The 16497-nt window shown below is 42.1% G+C and overlaps 2 protein-coding genes across 3 annotated transcripts in view; one reads left to right on the forward strand and one right to left on the reverse strand.

The window, feature by feature from the left end:
- The window catches only part of LOC139987832 (zwei Ig domain protein zig-8), a 144330-nt gene that overhangs the window by 43380 nt on the left and 84453 nt on the right, over positions 1 to 16497 (reverse strand). The gene's annotated exons all lie outside the window — the stretch shown is intronic.
- Positions 6970 to 16497, forward strand: part of LOC139987833 (tRNA N(3)-cytidine methyltransferase METTL6) — a 113225-nt gene continuing 103697 nt past the window's right edge. The window contains exon 1 of the mRNA XM_072004557.1: positions 6970 to 6982. The gene's annotated coding sequence lies outside the window, so the exon portion shown is untranslated. The remainder of the gene's footprint in view (positions 6983 to 16497) is intronic.

Genomic DNA, 16497 nt, shown 5'->3' on the forward strand with positions numbered 1-16497 from the left:
TGCAGCCGCGAAATTCCTTATCCGACTCGATAACAGTTTCTCCTTTTCCATTGACTTCTAACGCGCAATGTCTATCTTCTTGTAAAATACATTCGACGAATGGTAAATTTAAACGTAAAAATAGCCTGAGAGGCGTTCTTTCATTTTACTTGGTCCGTAATCCTTGGAAACGTCTAGAGAGTAACTCGAAACGTTTTCTAAACGCTGTTTTACTCTCCTCTCGAGAAGCAAATGCGAAACTAGAAATAAGTCAGCTTTCAGCGGGAAACCGATTTTTATTCGGCGCATTGGAACACATATCCGGCCCCAGGAGTGTGCCAACAGTTTCCATTTCAGAATAAGTCAGAGGAAAGTCGCCTTTCAACGAGGCCGTTTGTAACGAGACAAAGGGACGTTTATTCGCCGCTACCGGAACTCGGTGTCTCCTTACGAATTACTTTCGCGTCGGGAATCGATTTCCAATCGCCCGCGGCCAGGATCTCCGCTGTTGACTCGGCACGAACCAGATAAGATGGGACACTCGCGAGAAAGAAAGAGTACAAGGAAGAAGATAGGAGGATTTGCCGAGTCGAAAAGTGGAAAATGGACTGCCCGGCCTCGGGCTCTCTCGAGCCCACGGTGGTAAATATTCCAAGATCTGGCTTCGAGCCGCTGTTTTCTCGAGGAAAATTGAGGACTCGTACACACGCTGCCCTGGTAACGCGAGACGCGATACTTCGCTATTGTTCTTAATCCGCTCCACTCAAATTGTCAGGATAAAAGTTTTGAAATGGTGCACGACCGAAATGTAAATTCATCGAGCTTTCGAATAGGAACATGGATAAAAGGAGACGTGGAAAATAAAGGATGGAAAAGTTTCGTGGCTCTCGGAGCGGAAAATCGCTAGCTTCCGAATTGAAGAACACCAAAAGACGGAAATTTTAACAATGTCAGGATAAAGCAAGCATTTTAAAATTAGTTTAGATTAATTCTCTTGTTCTCGCATAGCGTTAGAATGTCAAAGACAGGATTGTACATTTGCCAAAGGCATCGATAGATAACATGGAGCGATGATTGTCCATTGCAATTTTATGTATCGAAAGAACCGATTCGATGGCTAACATACCTTTCATCTACTTCGAATTGTGCTTCGATTTCAAGGAGGCAAGGCTGTAGATTCGAGACGAAAGAGATAAAGATGGGTAACGGCGGAGAAAAGGAAATACAGGGAGAGAAAGAGATAAGAAGCTCTGACGACTCGCAAAGTGAAAAATGGACAAAGTGACTTCGCATTTAAAAGAATCCAACAAAAGTGGATCTTCGGACAACTTTCGTGGTAACATGAGTTTCAATTTTCCTAATGGACCAACAGCTAACCTCCTTAACAATTATAGCGACGAGGAAACTCGATGTCACTAACGACAATGTCACTGCAATCTCGAGCCGCTTCAAAGTCACAAACAAAAATCTGCCTAAAAATATTTTTTTTAAAGCGAATTTATTCCATCGATTCGTATCGATCGACACGAATACCCTTTAAATCGATTGGAGTAAACTACAAACAAAGTAAGCTTTAACAAAGATGAAACGCGTCGAGTGTGCTACAGATGAAAAAGTAAAGCTATAAAAAATAAAATGAAACGAATGTTAAAATTGTCGACCATTGGATGTCTTAATTAAAAAACAGGGCCCCCATCTCTCGACGCCATCAAACTTGAATCAGTGTTTTCCTTGCGTTTAGGAGGAAGTGAATTAATAAAAACCAACGATCAAGTAGAATTCCTAAGCAAAGGTACTCGAGATTAAACGCGTGCCGCTTCATCTAACGAATCAGTTACGTACACTGTTAAATTATACAAAAATTATGTATACGCAATTATTTATTGTGTGTGTATATAAAAATTGAAAAATAAAAAAAAATAGGTACAAAAATTGGCGAAAAATAAAACGAAAGAGAAATAAACGATTCGCGTACAATTTGAAAACAGTTACGCGAAGTGAAACAAGAGAGCGTGGCGCGAGGATCTAATCGAAACAAGCAGCATGGGACTTTTAAAAAATGCACCGCTGCAATCTGTTTAATGGATTCGGTAGCTTGATCGTACTTGGTCGAGTAATTGAGATCGTATGAAAAATATTTGTTTCCAAAGTAAGCTCTCATTAATCTCAAAGTTGATATAATACGTCACCCAGTGAATAGATCGAATCCTTGGCTAATTGAGTAAATGACAAACGCGAACGGCTATTGTCGAGACTGAATTTCAAAGCAAAAGAAATTGAGCGAAATGGCAATTTAAGAAAACTGTGAATCAAACTAACGAGCGAAGACGAATATCGATTTGGCGTGGAATTTAAAAACTACGTGATAATTAGGTGTCGATCTTCCAATACTCTGTCCTAATCCTTCTTTTGCCATCTTTCATATGCAAAATAGAAATTCTACTTTAAGATTAACCGTTATCATCGCAAACAGAAATCTTACAACGTGGAAATTACGCGCGAATATTAAAACAGACAGGCGACAGTTGCGTGAATTACGACTATGACACCAATAATAATGCGAACGAAGTGGTTATTAATAATGACAGGCTACATCAAGCTTCATCTCGCGATGGCTTCGATGGATCGATGTTGTCGAACAGTAAAGTCGGATAAATCTAAGATCGGATTGCGGATTACGGAGACAAGTACCATAGAATTGTACCGTCTTGGTCAAAAGTTTGACGCATAGGTATTAATATCTATCGTTGTTTGAAAAAGATCCATTAATTTCAATAATTTACAGACCATTTGATCGCAATGTTCGTACGTGTTAGAAACGGTGCAAGACGTCTATCAAATGATAAGATGATAGCGAGGTTTCCGCTCGAAATTCCAACGGTCTCTCGAAATTTCTAATTCGTGGGAATGTAATTCGGAGAATCTTACGGCAAGGATTAGATTTGATTATCTTCGCTCCAAAGATAGATAACCGTTATTAATTATAGTCATCGTGGAGGTCTTTATCGCGGCATTCGGTGGATTCTATAGCTCGTTTGCCAAACACCTGCGATATTTCGTAGACGGATTGTACCGCTCGAGGATTTCGCAAACCGCCCCATTGGCAGTGCCAGTGAAGCATGTTGCTGACCCACGTATCGACCACCAGGGGCTTCCCCAATCCCCGCCGCTTCGGCCGCTACGAACGGGGTAGATTTCTGCACAAGACACGCTTCTCTGCACACGCTCCACCCCGCTCGATTCTCGACACCAATATTCCTTCGTCCTCGCTCGTCCACCGCCTGTTTACATCGTTCTTCTCTCGACACCAGTACCACGTATCTGTTTGCGCGGACGTAAACCACCGACCCATAGCCTCGTTCCCCTTGCGTTTCTATTCCTTCGTTGCTTTTGAAAATAACGCGATATTTTTCTTCAGCCGTTTTTTAAATTTTCCCGAAGATAATTAAAAACACGAGAGTTTTTCTCACCGATATGTAAAGCAGAGAATTTAAAACGTTTGCTTTTATTCTGCCCGTATAAACGTCATTCTCCATGATGCGTGTAACAAGAACACGAGTAGTCTGATTTGAACAAATTTTGCAGCAACACTGTCTCGCCGCGGTGAAGTTTTATACGCTGCGATTTTCGCAGATCCGTTACTGTCAGCTCTTCCCTCTCGCGTACGCAGTGTATCATAAATCCCGAAATGCGCTCCTAGTAGGAGATTTCGAAATAAAATATTTCCGACAAGTAAATTTTCTTAGGAAGCAAAATAGAATAAAGGGGAAAAAATCAAATTTGCGAACTATCGCAATTTCTCTTTTCCATAGAATTGTTATTTATACGACGATTATAAAGCGATCAGCACTGGCGTTAGCACGTGCATTGTTGTTAATTTCGCAGCCGATATCTTTCTGGTAATTCGTAGCAAACGACTGATTAATTGGCAAATTGATCGATTCGATCGATCGTTTCATCGACTGGCTTTGGATCATGGCGTCGCTCGGTACGTGTAATTTTTGCTAATTAAATAAATTCTCTGGAATTAATAGACGCTTTTAATCGACGATGCTAATGAGACCGATTAAAATATTTTTGGCATTAAAATCCATCGCTTTGAAAGCGTTTTGGAATTCAACCGAAGCAAACGTAAACGTTATCGTTAAATTTCAGAGATAATCTTCGATGATTAAAAATTTGTTTATGACAGTTTATCCGGTTCCTGTTTACGAGATAAATCACGACGAAATAATACACATTTATATATATATATATGATATATTCGTTTTAGATTCTTTCAAGAATCTCGAGAGAAACTCCATTAAAGGATCAAATCGTTAGTTTTATCGTGGTGCACGTGAAACCACGATATTCACAGATAGACAGTGATACGTAGAGATAAACGACTACTACGCGAGAATTATTGAACAACGTGTGTAATGAAACTCTCTTTCTTCGTGATGCAACTCCTTGACACGCGAGCACTCGAGAGCTGTCGCGACTGGCGGAAGTATCGAAGTTCGATACGTGGATGAATTGCAGCTCCGTTGTCGCTGCGAGCACCCTCTTGTCTCGCACGTGAAACGATTGTCAGCGGCAGTCGAGCGTTAATCAGTCTTCAATTTGTCGCCACCGTAATTACGCTACGTGTTCGTGAACATCCACAGGCGATCGTGTTGTAGAATTCTCATGATGCGATCTCGTGAAACCCGTAAACCTGTTTCTACAGCGCGTAAATCCTACTATCGTTACGAACAATCTCCGTTATTAATATCGATCAACCAATTACAGTTTAAACATATGGATATAGTTGCACCATACGTGTATAACGTTGAATTTACACGGATATTCTGAACACGAGCGAAAAGAGAAAAAGCTTTAAACGCTATGTTCCACTTTTAAGTAACGTGTCGGGAGATTAGCGAAAGGTACGTTCCAGTTGTATCTTTAAAATCCTCGGTTAAACAGCGATCGTCCGCCTCCCTACGGTACAAAGCGTGAAACACGGCCAAGTTCTCGAGAAGATACGTTCTCGATTAACCTCTAAATTAAGATTTACTGAGAAAATCCCATGGACCTTTCCTTTTGTCGGCTGTATTTTTTTTTTTTTATTTTTTCCACCGACGAGAGAGATCTCGAGATGTACAATAGTAATAGCCGACCGGAAGTAAATTTACGAGGACGTTTCTTCGAAAAGAAGCTACGGTGAACGGTGGTTGGTCGCGTGCGAACGTGTCCCGTCTTAGTATCCCTGGGGAAGTAGCTCTGCAAGGAGACCAGGAGGATTCGCGGAGAGTACACGAATACGTTCTTCGTTTTCCAGCATGGTCACCCGAGGGAGTTCAGTAAACGCGGCAGGATTATCCGTAGCGGCAGTAGCCCGGTGGTTGCAACGAGCTCGAACGAGGATCGAAGAAAGAGAAAGAGAACACTCCGGGGGCACAGCTACTCCAGACGGTTAGCAAGAAATTAATTCCCGTTTAATGCAGTCCCTGGTTAGCATTGCAAATCTCTGCCGGGCCAGAGCACCCGCGGCTTTTCCCGCTTTTCCCTCAGGGTCTCTCATTTTCCTTCGTCTTTCGCACTGTCTGCTTGTCTGTCTGCCTCGCTGCCTCCACGTCTATCTGCCCGAGCCACCGCTTCACCTACAACCACTTTTCCTTCTTTCTGCGTATTAGGCAAATTTCCTTCAATTCGTGCTTCGTTCTTTGTTCGAATTTCCACGGTTTCAGCTTCGACCGCGAAGCTTTCGACCTGCTTCAGAAACAAGCCCGGTTTTACTTGTTTAGAATCGTTCGTTGTACTGTCAATGAAAATAAAATTCGATTCGCCGGAGGTATTTTTTTAAAAGAGGCTGCTTGATTCTTACGACTAGGCGCGAACCGTTCTATCGAACCGCAGAGAAATATACAATCGAGTCGATCGGTTCTTTCGCTAATTACATTCCGTTCGTTGAACGAACAAGTTGAATTAAAACATTCTTCGACACGTTATTAAAAATAATATTGGTTTTCAATATTCAAAGTTTGAAGTTGGCTGATTAAACATTCCTATCCACATGCCAATTAGATTCGCAGTTAAATTAAGACGGGATATCTTTCGTTTGTTAGTCGTTATAAATCTTACGGGGCAGCGAAAAAGGAGAATTCGGGCTACTTAGCTTCCATAAGGAAAGAGAACCTTCCGTTACTGAATTCCTAAGAACACTTTGAATACATTAATACCGACGGCTTTAAAAGGAACCTCAGTTATTATCATTGATTATACTCGTAACTTTCGAGTTAAGCTCGCAATCTCCGTTGTAAAATAAGCTCCGTCTTAAACGCTTTGATCAAAGGCTGCGAAGCTTTGCGAAATATACTAAAGTCTGCTAATCGAAAGATAAAAAATAGCAAAGGGAAAGGCCGTAAAGAAGAGACTATAGCGTACACAAGTAAAAGAAAGACGTTAACGACGACTTTTAAAATTAAAAATTTTTCCGCCGAGATTAAATGAAAATAGGTATCTACGGGATTACGAATTCGAAAGTAATAATCGATTTTATCGTCAATAATACAAATTTCTTCGCGCGTTGTTAAAAAATAATCTTTTCAATCGCTTCCCACGAAATATACAATACGCTGCTGATATTATTCCCGTTTAGTTCTAGAGTAAAATCGTTGCGTTAATATACACTTCTCGTACAGGACCGTAAAAATGGCTCCTTGAATTATCGCAGATTCTATGCTTGTCGTGTATTTCTACTATACGGTCAAGCAAATGATGTTCGACGATGCATTGTGTACGTTGGTTGAATCTGCATAAAAACCAAATTACACAAGCGTGTCGATTTCCTAACACTTTTCGTCACGCACGGCATTAACATTGAATTTTAGCTACGCACTTTGCGCAAATCATTCATAATATTTCTGCGAATCGAGTTACTCACAAATTAATCGCTTCCATTGAATGCACGACATTCGTTCATTTTCGTACAAAATCATTTCAACCATCATTTTCGACCGTCTATGTTTTATTGACGGTTCGTGTTGGTAAATTATACGCCAGCAGAGAGCCGTGAAAGAGAAAATAAAACGAGCCAATAGAAAGAGAAATAAAATAAGATACTATATCGGCCGGGACACTTGAATAAAGAGGACGTTCATCGAATGAATTCATTTATAATGTATGGCTCTGTGATCGAATATGAATATTAAAAAAGAGTGATCGTAAAATTTTTTTTTTTTATCCACTATCAAGTTTCTAGCGAAATATTCATAAATTGTATAGTGATTTATCGCTATTCATCGTTATTATATTACGGTATCGTATCACATTTGTTGAAATTTCTGTTCTATCAGAGGTGAATAGCTGATCGCTTTGACAATTTTCAGCCATTTTAACACGCCGACGATTATTGCTTCCGTCATTCGATCGCATATCCATAACATCGCTTTCTGAACGATAGAAACAAAACTATTACAAAAAAACGTAAGTTGTAGTATTTTCGAAAATAGGACAGCGTGGGTTCACGCGCGTTTACGATCGATTTCGCCAGTGTTCGCGATAACTCTCGATACGATCTGGAAACCGTAACGATTATCAACGGCAATTATCAGCTTGACGTCGTTAATACGACGTTGATACGAAAACAAATACGAAACGATTTACGTAACATTTTCCGCGAAGAGAAGAAAGTTTCAACGAGCAACTGTTCGATCGTTTTCGAAGCATCGTCATCGTCGTCGACGATCATCGTTCTCAACGAGAACACATGTACAGATTTGGTAGATTATTTTAGGGATATGTATTTCCGATTCCCATTTCCCATCCAGCATTACGGGGGTCAAACGTTCCATTTCCCTCGGTATAGATTATTGTTCTCCAATGATAAATTATGTGATCGCGCGAATCATCGATACAACGCTGCGACGCGTTGCCTAGATTCGGATAAAGGTCGGACGTTTGAGCGTTGAGCGTATAGGAGAGATGTGGAGAAGGAAGCAGAGAACAGGAGAACGAAATTGAAATTATCGATGCCAATCATGATCCGCGCAATTGCGTCCCATCTCGCGAAAGCCAGACCGAGGGAAACTATTTATGCGTTGGGCTGTCGTCTATTTATGTGGTTTGCCTGAAAAGTAATAGCTGCCTTTCGCGTAGCATGCTCGGTCGTCTGTTCGTGCATGGCTGAATTCGACCGATTCCGTCGTTTGCATGGAACAGCGCGGTGGAATAGATAATAGTCACGATCAGCGAGACGAATCGGCCGGGATCACGCTTTGAGACGAATTCGCTTCGGTGAGCGGTTCGGATCAGCCAGACGCGCGACAGCCGAGCGTTATTGAAGCCTGGGAAACGGTAATACATCGCCGAAATTATTTTCGTCGAGCCGCAGGTCTTCGTTTGTTTCGTTCGCAGTACTGAATTGCAATTACGATAAGGAATCTTCTTATTCATGGCTCATTTCGTATTATAACTATGAGCGCGTCCAGTTCTATGAAATATAGTTTACAATGTGATTTTCCAGCAGGTAAAAACACGCTGGAGATTAAATGCGCGAACCACGAGGAACGAAGTTACACAACTGCCGCGCAACGCGTTCCTCTAAACTTTTATCAATACGCGGTCCGAGCAACGTACTTTGTTTACTCGCCATTTGTCAACAAGAACAAAGCGTGTAAATTAAAAACCTTAATCGCAGCCCTGCAGGCTGCTGCTCTCACGGCCACACAAAAAAATATATCCGCGGATTTCCCATCGCTCTGTCTGTGAATCGGTCGCGATAACGACGACGTATATTAGACGTTCGAGCGACGTTAAGAACAAAGCTACACAGAAACGCGAGGACGAATTCGAGGCGAACAGCCAGTAGAGAAATCAAGGAGATGTCAGACGTGCTAGAACTATTCGGACAAGCGAACGAACACACGCGCTAGCGAATAATTTTGTATGCAATGTAGTCGCGAAGATTGTGTCGCGTCCAATGCACACCGTACGAATCCAACATGTCCACGTTCTCTTGTAACGGATTCCACGGGTATAAAGTTTGACGGCGAAACGATAAAAGTTGCACGAGCTGCGATAAACGAGGCCGTTGACCAATTTCCTATGGAGCAACGATGCTATAGCATGCCGAGCGCACACTACGTTATGGGAGAGACCACGTCGAGATAAGTTTCGACCACGATTATAGCTGGTCGTTTAAAGACCACGACATAATTAATAGACGCTCGCAATTATCGCGTTTAGCCAACTAATTTTCGGCTGGCGTCGCACCAGAGTGCATCGAACGTAGAAAGCCGTAACTTCGTATGGCATATAGGCGACATACCGTGTAATGCTAAGTGGCATCTGCTCAGTGCGTCGAATTGATACACTTCTGTTCGGAAACGGCCTGACGTGTGCGACTTTGCGAGGCAACGTCGATCGGTCACGTACGGACACGCGAATTCTCTTCTTCAATAGTAACAGAATTACATGCGACGAGTGGCGAACGAATGAAACAAAAACAGTACGAAAGCCATTAAGCTTCCCCTATACGGTCGTTTTTTTCTTGAGTGCACACCATCGTTAAGCTCCGATTGTGCCTTGGCAACGAACGTTTCAGTCTTTCGTTGTCTTCTTCCTTACTTCGAATGGCGATGAAAGCGCGCGAAAATTATACGACAAAGTCCGACTGCGACACGCAACATCTATTCTAAATTTACATTTGCATATTCTACAACGTGGTTGTTAAAATAGAAAAGGCGGGAAGTAAAGAACAGCGGGAAATTCCTGGGCTGTAGAGGATATTTTTACATTGCAGATTCCCACGCAGCGTAGAAACAAGGGGTTACGCGGGTCGGTCGCATGTTAACGCGCAGCACGTGTACACGGGCTTTACAAGGTATTTATAAATTGTGCTGGCCGAGGCGCGAATCGATAGAACACAAGAAGTATGTATGTCCGTGCTTGCTCTTATATACGATATCGCGCTAGGAATATTTTTACTCAAGCCGTAATTATAGACATAATTTCCTTCTACCCTACTAATAATCAAGATGAATAGAAACCGTGGTAAAGGTCGTGTGCTGCATGTATTAAACGGGACCGATGTTTCGCGGTTCAACGACGAGGCCAAGAATACCTCTTTCTCCGCACGAAATACTTCGTGACACACGAGACTTTACAATTTTTATTTACGGATCATTGCCGAGAGGTTCAGAAACTGCTCGATAAGTTCATCAAATGATTTTGTCGTCGCATGAAATCAAGCGTGTTAAAAGGCGGCTAATCGTCTGCGTTAACGCGATAATTATCTTAATATTTTTAAAGCTTGCTAGACGTAGTCTAGCAGCAGCTATGCAATGCAATGAGAAAATATCGATTCACGACAATGCGACGTTACAAATGTCTAGTACGCAGATAGCGACAGAAATTATCGCGCGAACATCGGCCATTTGGTCATCGAGCAATCGGTATCCCAGAGTCGATCCTACGTCGAATTCGTAATCAGAGATGAGTGAGAGGCTGTGTCCATGCGACATCTCAGCGGCAGTTGTCTCCCTGCAGGCATCTCTCCTTCACCGATAACCCGATTAATTCATTAGCGATAGACGCTGATTACGTCGTCGCGCGTAATATCCATTGTATGTTGTCGTGTTATCGAATCGTTGCACCAAGATATTGGCATTCACGATCGATTCTCAGAATCAAAACACGTCACTGGAACTCTTGACCGTACAAAGCGATTACGCGATATATCTCTGCATTGTGATATCAATAAGTCTTCGGTCTCGCGCACGATCCTCCTACGAGCTTAGGAGGCTCTTAATATCCTGCAAAGATTTGAATTTGCCTACTTAAATAAATCAGTGGTTTCAAGAGTACTAAAAGTACGTATTACAAACGTGAATGAAGACCGCATTTGCAAGCTCGCCATTATTCATTCACAGACCGCGTTGTATTTAATATTCTATTCGCATTACCGTTTTTGCGGCATACGGTTACGATGCATATCTCTGCTTACATTGTCTTTTGCTTCGCATTGTATCTACGTTCACCGTTGAAAATCGGCCTCAATTCGTTACCGTTGACCAGCCCATTAACATGAAAACTCGATTAACTGCAGAGTGGCAGCTGTCAAAACGGCGTACTCTGCGAACGTAACCACCTTCCCCTATCCGACTCTCTCCATGCATCCCCGACCATATATGTTACATGGTACCCGCCACACCGTATCCACCATCGTTCGCATTTTCCAACCGTTCCCAACCGTTTCCAACCTTTCGAGTATACACACATTTGCATTTAATCGTACACGAATGCGATTCGCAACGCAGCATTGCACATGACTTATCATTCACACGGTGTGTATATATTTGTTGTGTGGTATTATATAGAGATTGATTGAACAATTCGAATTGGTGCGAATCTCTCTTTATACATGCACGAAATATACGTGCAAAATAATTTGTTCTTTTTATATCGTTACTCGCATTTTATTTCAATTACGTTTCTTTTGAATTGTTTATATGTAATGTAATGTACGTTCTTCGCTATTAAATTACTATGAAAGATTCATCAGATTAACACGGAGTCAGGCTATGCGAGTGTTGGCACTATTTTATAATTTCAACTCTGTCTCCGATTATTCGACGCTTCTATTTGGTTGTTCTTCTATATTGTTATATATGATTCGTACAATTCGTAATTGATAGAATTTCGACAAATACAGCGGTACGTTCGAAATCGTATAATAACGCGTGCGAACAATAGACGGTCCTACTTTATCGTTATCAAGTGAACCATTATGATTATTCGGTGCAACAAATGCATGCAGAAATTCAGGTGCACGCTGATAACAAACAGAGAAATTCTCGACCTATACATACACGTACTCTTCAAATAATACCGGTTGAAGGAAATTCAGTGAACCGTGAGGTAGTTTCACATCCACAGTCAAACGGACTGTTTACGATTATAACCTGGAGAGCGAATTTCGGTTTAATAGTCGCGTGTGTAACCGGTACTGTATGATGGACGATCTCGCGCGATCGGCTATAAATGAAATTTGATTATTTCTCGTTATTATCGCGAAGGCTCGTCGATCACAAAAATAACGCGTCACATTTGTCGATCATGACGTTATAATAATTATACGTACCGATGATTGGCATTATTATTAAAACATAAGTGATTGTACGTCGTGATTTCCTGTGTTCGATGAGTTGACATAAACTGAATTTTGCTACATTTCAGTCGTGCAATGAATTTCCTGATTTAATTATCGAACGATTTGAGTCTCAGAGTCAACAGACGTGTATAATTTCTTCGTGTACCTAATCAACTGTACGAGCACACGAGCGTATCATGCCGCGCGATATTAATTTACATAATTTGAGAAAAAAAAAAAAAGGTATACTTTTACGAACTCGCGTACTTTCTAACCCAACCGCTTAAAAGGGGTTAGCATTACACGCAGGTGGTAATGTTAGTCGGAAGAATCGCGACGATAGGGACCCACTACTTATTTTTCGAAGTTACAGTAATCCAGCTACTTGGAAGGCGTTACTAGGGCCATTATTAAACTGAATTGCGGTCATCTATCAAACGCAGCACGGGCCACTATAATTTGCGACTAGGCATGATATACTACCGGTAGATATCAGCACGTCATTACATCTTTCCGCGAGAAAGTGACTTTTTCCTTCCGTCTTTTTTTCTTGCGGTTCCGCAAGGGAAGAAATTTTTCCAGCCGACATTGATTCCATAAATTTTCGATGACGTCTCGGTATATGGTTTATATCGGATAATAGAGCCGCAAGAGACATCACAAGTGCCAGAACCCTTGCCGTAACGCGCGCAATAGTTGCAGATAGTCCTGGAAATACAATCTTGCCGGTAATAATTCAATTAACGTAATTCCAAGGATTGTCGACGCCGCTGTCGTCACGGATATATACGGATACGTTGGAGCGCGAATTATGGTCCCACGGTAGAAAATACCGATCGATGGGCAAATGGGAATTTAATGGCCGTATGAAATCCTGTAAATACACGGTCCTCGCCACTTCTCTGTTCCCTTGCTTCACCGTTACTCCACCCCTACGTCCGCAACTCGTCGCTCGCCTTGTATTCTCGTTTATTTATCCTGTGTCCACGACGTTTGCGCACGACCTTAATTGGACGTGCATGAAACTCACGGTTTGATCAAACGTATCGCTTTTGAATCATCTGTCGAGGTAAAACCACCGGACCGAACAGAAATTCGTGTCTATGCGCTTCTTATATGAACTTTTTCTCGTAGTCGAACTAATCCCGTAAAGCTGTTCTTTTTTTATTTTTTCGCCATCCCAGGTTGTTTGTTAAGGGAACACAAAGCAGAAACAATTAGCACAAGAATTTACGTTTGTTAGACTTTGACTTAAAGAGCTTAACAAAGCATAATATGTACAATCGATAACAGGAAAATTCCATGACAAACATCGGGATCGAATGGCGTACACAAAATGTTTCATCGTATAACTTTTCAGGTCTAATACAAGTTTCTACGATCTCGAGTTTCACATTTTTATAGTTGTATACGATAATTGAAAGTTGATTTCCAGCTTTGGAAGTTCTCCATTGTCCGTTGTTCATCGATTCATCGCGAGAAGTTTTGAGGATGCATACAGGTCGTGCACGTTGCCACGAAGTGCAAAGTTCTAAGGTAGAATACATGGCTAACAAGTTCCCACGATAGCAGTGGAACCGGTTGCTGGTAGAAGAAGAGACAGAGGAACGCGAACAGAGGAGATGGGCGAGTCGTTGTTTAACCGAAGAAGCGAGGAAACAGAGAGAAAGGAAGTAGGGGTCGCAAGACGAACTAACGGGCAAAGTAACAAAGTTTGTCTGATACAGAGTCTATTTTTTCACCTGCCTTTTTTCCTATGACGCTTACTACGGAGCTTGCTCGCCGAGAGGATCTCTTTGTAATTTTTATTTATGACTTTTCATTATTACCAGCTACCAATCTCCTTCGCCTCGAGGATACCGTTATAAGGGTAGAAGGAATAGATAGAAATGAACAGCGAGTAGCCTGATCCCAGTGACAAAGAAAGAGAGGCAACTTTTTCCATGCTAGCTAATGAGAGGCGCTAAATGTCACGGCACGATTTGAAACTTTATCCGATAGTGATAAATAGGAAAGCTATTGCAAAATCGTTATGGAACTGAATACTGAATACGCAACTGAATACGCGATTACGTGAATTGGTTATTCGAATCATACAGCTTTAGAAAACAGCAATTCATCGACTCGCCTGAATAACTTCGGTTATGAAAATGGAAGACGATACTTAAGTGCGATCGTACTTAATTTTGTACGCTTTGCTATTAAAGACGTATCCTTCGTTCTCACAGAACCCGAGCAGTGGTTCGGTAAAGGCCAAGCGGAAACCCTTTCTCTTGACAGCGCTCGTCTCCGATACGGTATATTTTTCAGCATGGTTGGCATTTTTTCTGACAGCCAGCGGCGCCAACGTTGCGCGATACACCGTGGAAACGATCCGTGTAATTTCCAGGTAACTTAGTGGAAAGCGCTGTCGACGACCAACGCCAGTGATTTATACGCGTTTAGCGACCAATGACGCGAAAAGATTTCACGGTCGGGCGAGCACGTGAGCTGGCTCGCGCGACCGATTAGCAAACGGACGCGTGCGCCTGCATACGCAGCGCAATTTTCTCTCTTGCCTAATGGCCCATAACCTTTGATTGGACCGTGTTTACGTTGCCGTTTTAAACGATCAGTCCTCTCTTCTGTATTTGCCGCCGTTTTACTCCGCTAACGAGTTACGTCGACAAACTTGAGAGAACGAACCCGAGGTAGCCGATGAATCATAACCGATGAGCGACTAGGTCTTGCTGCGCTACGTAAAAATTTCACGTTGTAACGAGACGCGCGGAACCAAACGACGACGATCGTGCGTATTGCATAGTTGAATTTTTACGGTGACGTAAAAAGCGAAGAAATTTCCCTTGTCTTTCCAGTAATAACAACTTCATTTCGCTCATTTGTGTCGTAAAAAGTTTTCAGTTCGTGTAGAAACAACGGAAGCAGAATTTTTTCTTTGACTTGAATTATCATTTCGCGAGGATGCTAGCGTTGGGAGAAACAGAGCCATAATTTTCTCCGAGCATTTTCCAAACTTTTGTTCGCTTTCGTGTTATCCTTTGTAACGCGAGCCTCAGTTGGACCCGACCACTATATCAACTTTACTGTCTTGCAATATGGCTGCCATCTATTCTGCCGGAAGAGCCGCAGTTATGTGGTGCAGCTCTCTTCTTTCTCTTAAGTATTTCGCTGGGGAGTGATTAAAGGCAACGATTTATACGCTTCGTTTATTCGTTAGCACCGTTGAAAGAGAATCGAGTTCAACTCGTTGCTCGCAAAACGATAAAACTATAACACATAGCTTCTGAAAACCGTTGATGCGTTTCACCAACTTTCTTCGTTTCGCAAAGCTTCCCAATAGCGAAGAAATATCTCGCTTTTTTCATTTTGTTCCTTGTTCTTTCAGCGTTTCTCTACGACGGCGATATAGCGACGATACCGTGAAACGCAAACAAACGATGAACGAATAAGTAGAAAATAGAAAGGATAGGGCCTAGGATATTCTCTGAACCTCACAGAGCTCTGTCCCTTTGTATTTGTTTGCACCTCTGTGTTCAAGCTTAATAAACTATTGGGTTTACTCCGTTAATAATTCTTTTGTATCTTTATCAATGGCGTACATCAAATGGAAACCGTTTGCTCGAGATTTTTCACTGCAAATTAAAATTCATCAACATGCCGACTGTTTACACGATGTGTTTAGCTTTCGAAACATACAAATTATCGGAATTACCATTACGAGACCCCTATTTGCGTGTGTTTCGTTTCATATTTCGTTTATTGTCGTGTTTGAGCATTGCAGAGGCTCGTAAACAACATGCATCAAAAGCATTTTCTCTCGGAAGAATTCAGCACCAGATTCGACAAGTTTTAGAAAGAGGGAGACAGCAAAATACAATCGCTTAATTTATCGCCAGCACGACGACCGGAATATCGCGTCTGCGCCAACGAGCATGTAGAACCGATTGCAGCCGACAGTTACGGACGCAAAGGGTCCTCGTCGTTCGCGATTAATCAGCGTGGACATTTCGTAACGACGTAGCAACACAACATCTGCCGTATGCCTCGCCACTAGACGTCAGTTCGGAACTACGATTAACAAAAGCGCTACCCGTTGTTCACGAGTGTAGCTTTACAGGACCGAGGATAACACTGCGGCTGGAAATAATCGGGGAGTATACGCGACGGAGGAAAGTACCGTCGCCAGGATGTCTGATCGTCGAGACGCTTCCGGCTACTCGATGAATGGTTCTATCTTTTCGCGAGCGATCGAGTTTATCGAATTTCCTGTGGTCTAGGAAACACGAGATGGGAAAGTACTTTAACCGATTCTTCGTTCGCCGATTGACAATTCGGTGGAAGTTTTAGGAAATTAGAGAGCTAATTTTTATAGATATTTATAAGAACATGGTTCGTCGCGA

This window comes from Bombus fervidus, chromosome 5 (genome assembly GCF_041682495.2).
Source record: "Bombus fervidus isolate BK054 chromosome 5, iyBomFerv1, whole genome shotgun sequence".
NCBI lineage: Eukaryota > Metazoa > Arthropoda > Insecta > Hymenoptera > Apidae > Bombus > Bombus fervidus.